Source organism: Drosophila ananassae, chromosome XR, assembly GCF_017639315.1.
Source record: "Drosophila ananassae strain 14024-0371.13 chromosome XR, ASM1763931v2, whole genome shotgun sequence".
Lineage (NCBI taxonomy): Eukaryota > Metazoa > Arthropoda > Insecta > Diptera > Drosophilidae > Drosophila > Drosophila ananassae.
The window spans coordinates 3,495,483-3,502,526 of record NC_057932.1 but is presented as its reverse complement, the minus strand read 5'-3'; positions in this window follow the sequence as shown (position 1 = coordinate 3,502,526).

The window sequence follows — 7,044 nt, the reverse complement described above, 5'->3', positions numbered from 1 at the left end:
ACGATTCTCCATGTCTTTTTCCACTCCCCCGTTTGCGGATATTACGGTGCCTAGGTATACGAAACTGTCGACATATTCGACACTTTTCCCGCATATGATGATCCTGCTTTGGTGGGAGTGGAGGATCCGCATCGCTTTGGTTTTTGCTGCATTAATGGAAAGTCCAACTGCTTTGGCCCGAGCTTCGAGGTCACTGCATTTGGCTTGGATGTCGGTGAATCTATGAGCTAGGAGGCAGATGTCGTCCGCATAGTCCAGATCCTCTAGGTGTCTGGTGAGGCTCCATGTTATGCCGCGGTTCGATCTGCTCACTTCACTCATAATCTCATCGATCACCAAGTTGAACAACAACGGTGACAAAGGGCATCCTTGCTTGACGCCAGTGTTCGTCAGGAAGGGTGCACTGATTTTTCCATTGTGCAGTACCGCCAAATCCGCATCATCGTACATAGCTTTCACTATGTTTATGATATTGAGTGGTACTCCCTTCCTTGCAAGCGCCCGCCATATCGCTGCTCTATCTACTGAGTCGAACGCCTTCTGGAAATCGATGAATAGGAGGTAAAGCGGCGCGCGCTATTCCAAAGCTTGTTCGGTGATTGCGCGTAATGTGTTCGCTTGGTCTACGCAGCTTCTGTTTGGCCTAAAGCCTCCTTGTTCATCGCGTATTGTTGGTTCGATTTTTTCCAGTAGACGTTCATTCAGTAAAGTGGCTAGCACTTTGTAGCTGGTGTTCAGCAGGGTGATTCCTCGCCAATTATTGCAATCACTGAGGTCGCTTCCAGATAGCTTACCTATTGTCTGGTATAGTGAGCGCATGTTGTTGGCGTTGGCGGCGCTCTCTGCATTTTCTGCAAGCCTATCTATCAGTGCTCTCTTGTCATTTCTGGCTGATTTCTTCACTAGCTTGCAGAGTTCCTTGTATTCATCCCGGGCTCTGCAGTCGTGATCCGCTTTCGACTTGAGGGAATTTCTTCCACTGATAAGCTCCCATGTGCGTGTCGAGATCCAGTCTGTGCTCCTGCGTTGTCGGGTGCCAAGCAAACCCTCCGCGGTGCTCCTCAGTGTGCTGCATGTGTGTTCCCAGGTGTGGTTCTGCTGCGGTGTTAGTTGTTCACGTAGCATTGTTGCCAATCTGGTGGATATGACAGGGTCTCCAGGTCTTCTTGTGCTTCTTCTGGTGGCAGTGTGACTTCGTCTGAGCTTGATTAGAAGTTCTCCGACTAATAGTTCATGGTCACTGTTAATTGACGCACTTCTCCTGTTCCGTACATCGCTAAGGGAGTGTCTCCATTTCCTACTTATGCACAGATGGTCAATTTGGTTGCGTGTATGCCCACTCGGTGATGCCCACGTGTACTTGTGCACTTCCTTGTGGGGGAATACAGTGCCACCGATTACTAGTTGGAATGTCTGGCATAGGTCGGCCAGCCTGTCGCCATTGTTGCTACGTGTTGGCGGTGGTAGGGCACAATAAGAGCAGAAGAACAAGTAGAACCCAAGAAGAGAGAGAGAACGAAAGAAAAAGAAAACGACACATGCGTTTGTACCAAGTACCGCAATATCACTAAATTACGTCTTGCAAATATTAGGTTGTTTGGTAATCTTTCTTTATTTTTTCTTTATTGATTTTTGACGACGATATTAACATAGTTAGCATGGTGCGATTTAAGTTCTATATGTACCGTTGTCTTCGATGATTTTCTGCCATTTTGATATACTTATTTGTTTGTAACTTGTATATGCCTCTCCTAAAGAAGTCCTTTTCCCTACTGGCAAAAAACTCGGCGATTCGATTTTCACAATCCTCCCTTGAACTCAAAAAAAAATTTTACATGGCCAAAAACAGATGGTAATCGCTTGGGGCAATGTCGGGACTATAAGGTGGATGCATTAACACTTCCCAACCAAGCTCCCGTAGCTTGTGACACGTCGCCAAAGATGTATGGGGCCTGGCGTTGTCATGATGGAACACAACTCCCTTACGATTCACCATAGCTGGCCGCTTCTGTTCAATCTTCAATCGCTCCAGTTGTTCACAGTATAGGTCAGAATTGATGGTTGTGCCATAGGGCAACACTTCATAATGTCAGTCTTGTCTTTGCCACCGTTTGAGACGACTCACCGTGCTTCGACCAGGATCTTTTACGCTTTATGTTGTCATATGTGATCCATTTTTCATCACCAGTGACTAAGCGATCCAATATGAGTCGAGTTTATTACGGTGCAACAAAGATTTGCAGATTGATACACGGTCGAAAAGGCTTTTTTGGGATAACTCATGAGGCACTCATACATCGAGTTTTTTTGTTAAATTTTTCGACTTTAAATGCCTATGGACGGTTTCTGTGCTTAATTACAGCTCCTCTGCGATGGTTCTAATAGTAATATGACGATCTCGATCCACTATTTCAATGATATTATCCGTATCAACGGTCACTGGTCGTCCGGAAGGCTTGGGTGTTTCGGTATCAAAATTGCCACTTCGGAATCGCCTAAATCACTATTCGGCGGTTTCAATCGAAAGTTTGTAATCTCCTAAGACAGCAATAATCTGTCGGCGAGATTCAGCAGCAGTTCTTCCCTGGTGCGAAATAAAATTTCAAAATTGCCCGAATTTCTGCGTTTGTGAACTTCATTTCAATCGTTTGTAATTTTTTGACGTGGAAGCTCATGTAAACAAAGTATATGTCAGGTGATGCCAATACCTTTCAAACGATATACAGCATTGCCAGTTACGATTATATTTGACTTCACAAGCGAAGCGCGAAATTTGAATGAAAAAACCGGTATGTCATTACCAATCAACCTAATCTATAGTAGAAAAATATAGGTCTTAGGAGGAAGAAGAAGAAAATATAGAGGTCAACTAGAGAGGTAAGAATAGAGGTACAAAAAAAATATTAAATACTAGGGAAATATAATTATTAGGAAGAAAAAAAAAAAGTAACAACAGATAGCACTGTATATCGAAATCTACGATTTACGATTACAACAGTACGATTGCATTCATTTAAAAATGCTGCTATGGATATAAAAGTAATGTACATTTGGATTACTTTTCAGCACTTTACACAAAAATAAAAAGCGGATGAAAAAGGACAGCCCAAAAATAAAAAAGCACAGATAAAAGGCTAGGGGATTGTTTACTGAGATTAGTTTACCTCACACTTTCGAAAACACTAAACGTGGCTGTTTACTATAATTTTAAACAACGACGAAAAGAAAAACCTGGCGTTAGACTCAACGTTACAATTCGCTATATTTTCACCAAAAGAACCTAATGCCTAGCTTATCTAATGCGGCGATGCAGGGCGAATTCGCCAGACAGCGCAACTGAGCTTTTATTTCGCTCCCGCTCCGCACTATGCTGACTTAGACTAGACTTCAATTTTTTCTCGACTTTTACTAATGCTACTAATCTAATTTAATTATTCTACACCGGCTCCGTTGAAGGCCTCCATCCGGCTTCAACTAACCGGCAGCTTAGCCAATTTATGGATCGCCCTCTTGAAGATCGCTCCAGCACTAGTCCTCACGACACCAGCACTGCTTCGACGACCCTGGCGGTGATCCACTGTTGGGGCGGCTGGTGGTCTTCTGCGACCAGGACCAGATCGCCCTTCCTGACGTCTTCCTGCTAACGACGCCACTTCGACCGCACCTGTAGGCCAAAGACTTACTCCCGGGACCATCGCTGCCAAAACGTTTGCATGATTGACGAGACAAGCCGCCATCGCCGCAACCACGTTAGACCCTGCTGGTCCGGGGTCCGCGCTGCAGGTGGGCCGATGAGCGGCCCGCCTGTCAACAAGTGCCCGGGAGTCAACGCCTCGGCGTCCTGACTGAGGGCGCACAGGGCCGCGAATTCACCACGGCTTCGACTTCAACGAGGACGGTCTGCAGCTCCTCTGCGGTCAACCTCGATCTGCCCACAGCTCTTAGGAGTAGATGCTTTGCAGATTTGACACCTGCCTCCCATAGTCCGCCCGTGTGCGGAGGCCGCGGCAGTACGATCGCAAATACGCATCCTTTTTTTGATGCGTATTGTCGCAGTTCGTCCGCCTCGTCCTCGATTTGCTGCCGCAGTGCCGCGAAGTGGCAACTCACTCCGACGAAGTTCGTCTCGTTGTCTCAGTGCACGATCTGAGGACATCCTCGGCGCCCAACGAACCTTTGAATGCAAATAAAAAGGAATCAGTTGATAAGTCAAGTACTACTTCTTAATGAACTGCCTTGGACGCAAAACAAACAAAAAGGGCAATGTAAGACTTGTAGGGTGGCCTACCACGAATTTTCAACGTCAATAGGGCCACAGAAATCCACGCCACATATGGAGAATGGGCGGAGAGCACGGATTCGATCTAAGGGTAAATCTCCCATGATTTGAGTCATCAGATGAGGCTTGCATTTAAAACAGCGTATACATGACCGTATTACCTGAGTGCAGACTTCCTGCGCGTTTACTATCCAAACACGCTGTCGCAAGAGACTCACCAGTGCTCGTGGACCCACATGAAAATTCGATTCGTGAAGGTATCGGACATAGCTCTGGACAAATTGAGAGCGCTTCGTCAACAATAATGGAAACTTCAGGCGAGTTTGAAAACCACTTACTCAATTCAAACCCAGCGTTTTGAAGAACCTGAGCTACTTCAGACTTAATTATCTTTGGCTCCTCCACGCAACTAGGACCCGTTAACATGTCGTTGACGTAAAAGTCAGACCCAATAACTTTAGCAGCTCGAGGGAATGTATTTTTCGCGGATTCACTCAACCTCTTCAAACACCTTATGGCAAGGAATGAGGCTGGTTCAGTGCCATATGTAACGGTGTTGAGCTTGCACAATTTCAAGAACTCCGATGGATCTTTTTTCCACACTATCAACTGGTTTCGCCTATCTGCTTCATTCACCATTACTTGACGATACATCTTTTTGATGTCGGCTATCAGAGCGAATTTGTTTAGACGAAACCGAAGAAGAGTTGAGTACAGCTCTTCCTGAATTGTTGGACCCACCATCAACAACTCATTTAAACACTTCTGTGTGGATGTCTTGCAGGACGCATCGAAAACGATTCGAAGCTTGGTCGTTGTACTTTGCGGCCGCAAGACACACTGGTGGGGTATGACGTAGTGTGGAGTAGCAAGAACCTCATTGCTTACAGGGGACATATGACCTAGGGATTCGCATTCTTCCATGAATTCCACATACATTTTCTTTAAGTTTGGACCTCGAGATAATCTTCTCTCGAGCGACAAAAAACGGCGTTTGGCTACCTCGAATGAGTTGCCCAAAACGCTTGGATCCGACTTAAATGGAAGTCTGACTACGAATCGACCTGAAGGCAGTATTCTAGTAGTCTTTTGATAATGTTCCTCACACAACTCCTGTTCTGGCGACAAAATCTTTTAAGAAGATGGAACTTCTTCCAATGACCAGAATTTTTTCAAACTGTGATCTATCGATTCTAATATTTCTTCCTGGCAATTCAGGCTAGAGACCGGTTGTTGAGGAGTTGAGGAATTTCCCATGTATTTTCCCGATACTATCCATCCAAGAAGCGTTTTTTGCAGTATGGAATGTTTCGGACCTTGCTTTATTTGGCCAACGGACAAAAGTTCGAAAAATGACTCAGCTCCAATTAACATATCTATCCGCTGAGGTTTATAAAAAAAAAAAAATCCAAAAGTCAAACGGAAACTCGCTACCATTGATTCTCGACTTCACCACGGTGTGGATCTTTTTCTTTACTTGTGAATTAGATTGACCAATTCCAAGCAAGTTGATGCACGATTCCTCCCTACGGATCTGTAAGCGTTGAGCAAGATCTTCGGTAATGAAGTTCATTTGTGACCCTGAGTCAAGTAATGCTTGGGCCAATAAGTGCTCGCCACTTTTTGTTCGAACGCTTACGATCGACGTCAAAGCATGTGAAGTAGAAGGGCTATCATTCGTTAACGCTGAAGGAGGATTTTCTGTTGGTGGTGGTAACGCTAAGTTACATTCGGTCACTGTAAATCGGTGCAGACGTTTATGGTGCGATCTTGCACAGATTTGACATCTAGTTAATTTGCACTTCGCAACGGTGTGACCTTTTCGCAGACAATTTATATAGAGAGATGCTGACTTGACAAACTCAAACCTTTGCATTACAGCAAGGCGAGCGAACGGACTGCACTGGGCCACAAAATGGTCTTGAGCGTTGCAATAACTGCAAGCTGGTTTGGTGTTAGCAGAGGAACATGCCAACGAACTTCTCTTAAGTTGCTTGCTAAACCCAGTTTTCTCCTGTTTTATTTTGCCAGTCTCTTCAGCGGATAGATGCTGGTACTTACGATTTAATACCTTTTCGAAATCGGACCACAGCGGAAATTCCACATAATCCAGTGACTCTTCCCATTTTTGCCTGGTCGCTGGATCTACTCTACTCAAAACTAATTATATAATCATAGAGTTGGCAATTTTAGTGTCATCTTCATTCACGAATCGAATTTTCATGTGGGTCCACGAGCACTGGTGAGTCTCTTGCGACAGCGTGTTTGGATAGTAAACGCGCAGGAAGTATGCACTCAGGTAATACGGTCATGTATACGCTGTTTTAAATGCAAGCCTCATCTGATGACTCAAATCATGGGAGATTTACCCTTAGATCGAATCCGTGCTCTCCGCCCATTCTCCATATGTGGCGTGGATTTCTGTGGCCCTATTGACGTTGAAAATTCGTGGTAGGCCACCCTACAAGTCTTACATTGCCCTTTTTGTTTGTTTTGCGTCCAAGGCAGTTCATTAAGAAGTAGTACTTGACTTATCAACTGATTCCTTTTTATTTGCATTCAAAGGTTCGTTGGGCGCCGAGGATGTCCTCAGATCGTGCACTGAGACAACGAGACGAACTTCGTCGGAGTGAGTTGCCACTTCGCGGCACTGCGGCAGCAAATCGAGGACGAGGCGGACGAACTGCGACAATACGCATCAAAAAAAGGATGCGTATTTGCGATCGTACTGCCGCGGCCTCCGCACACGGGCGGACTATGGGAGG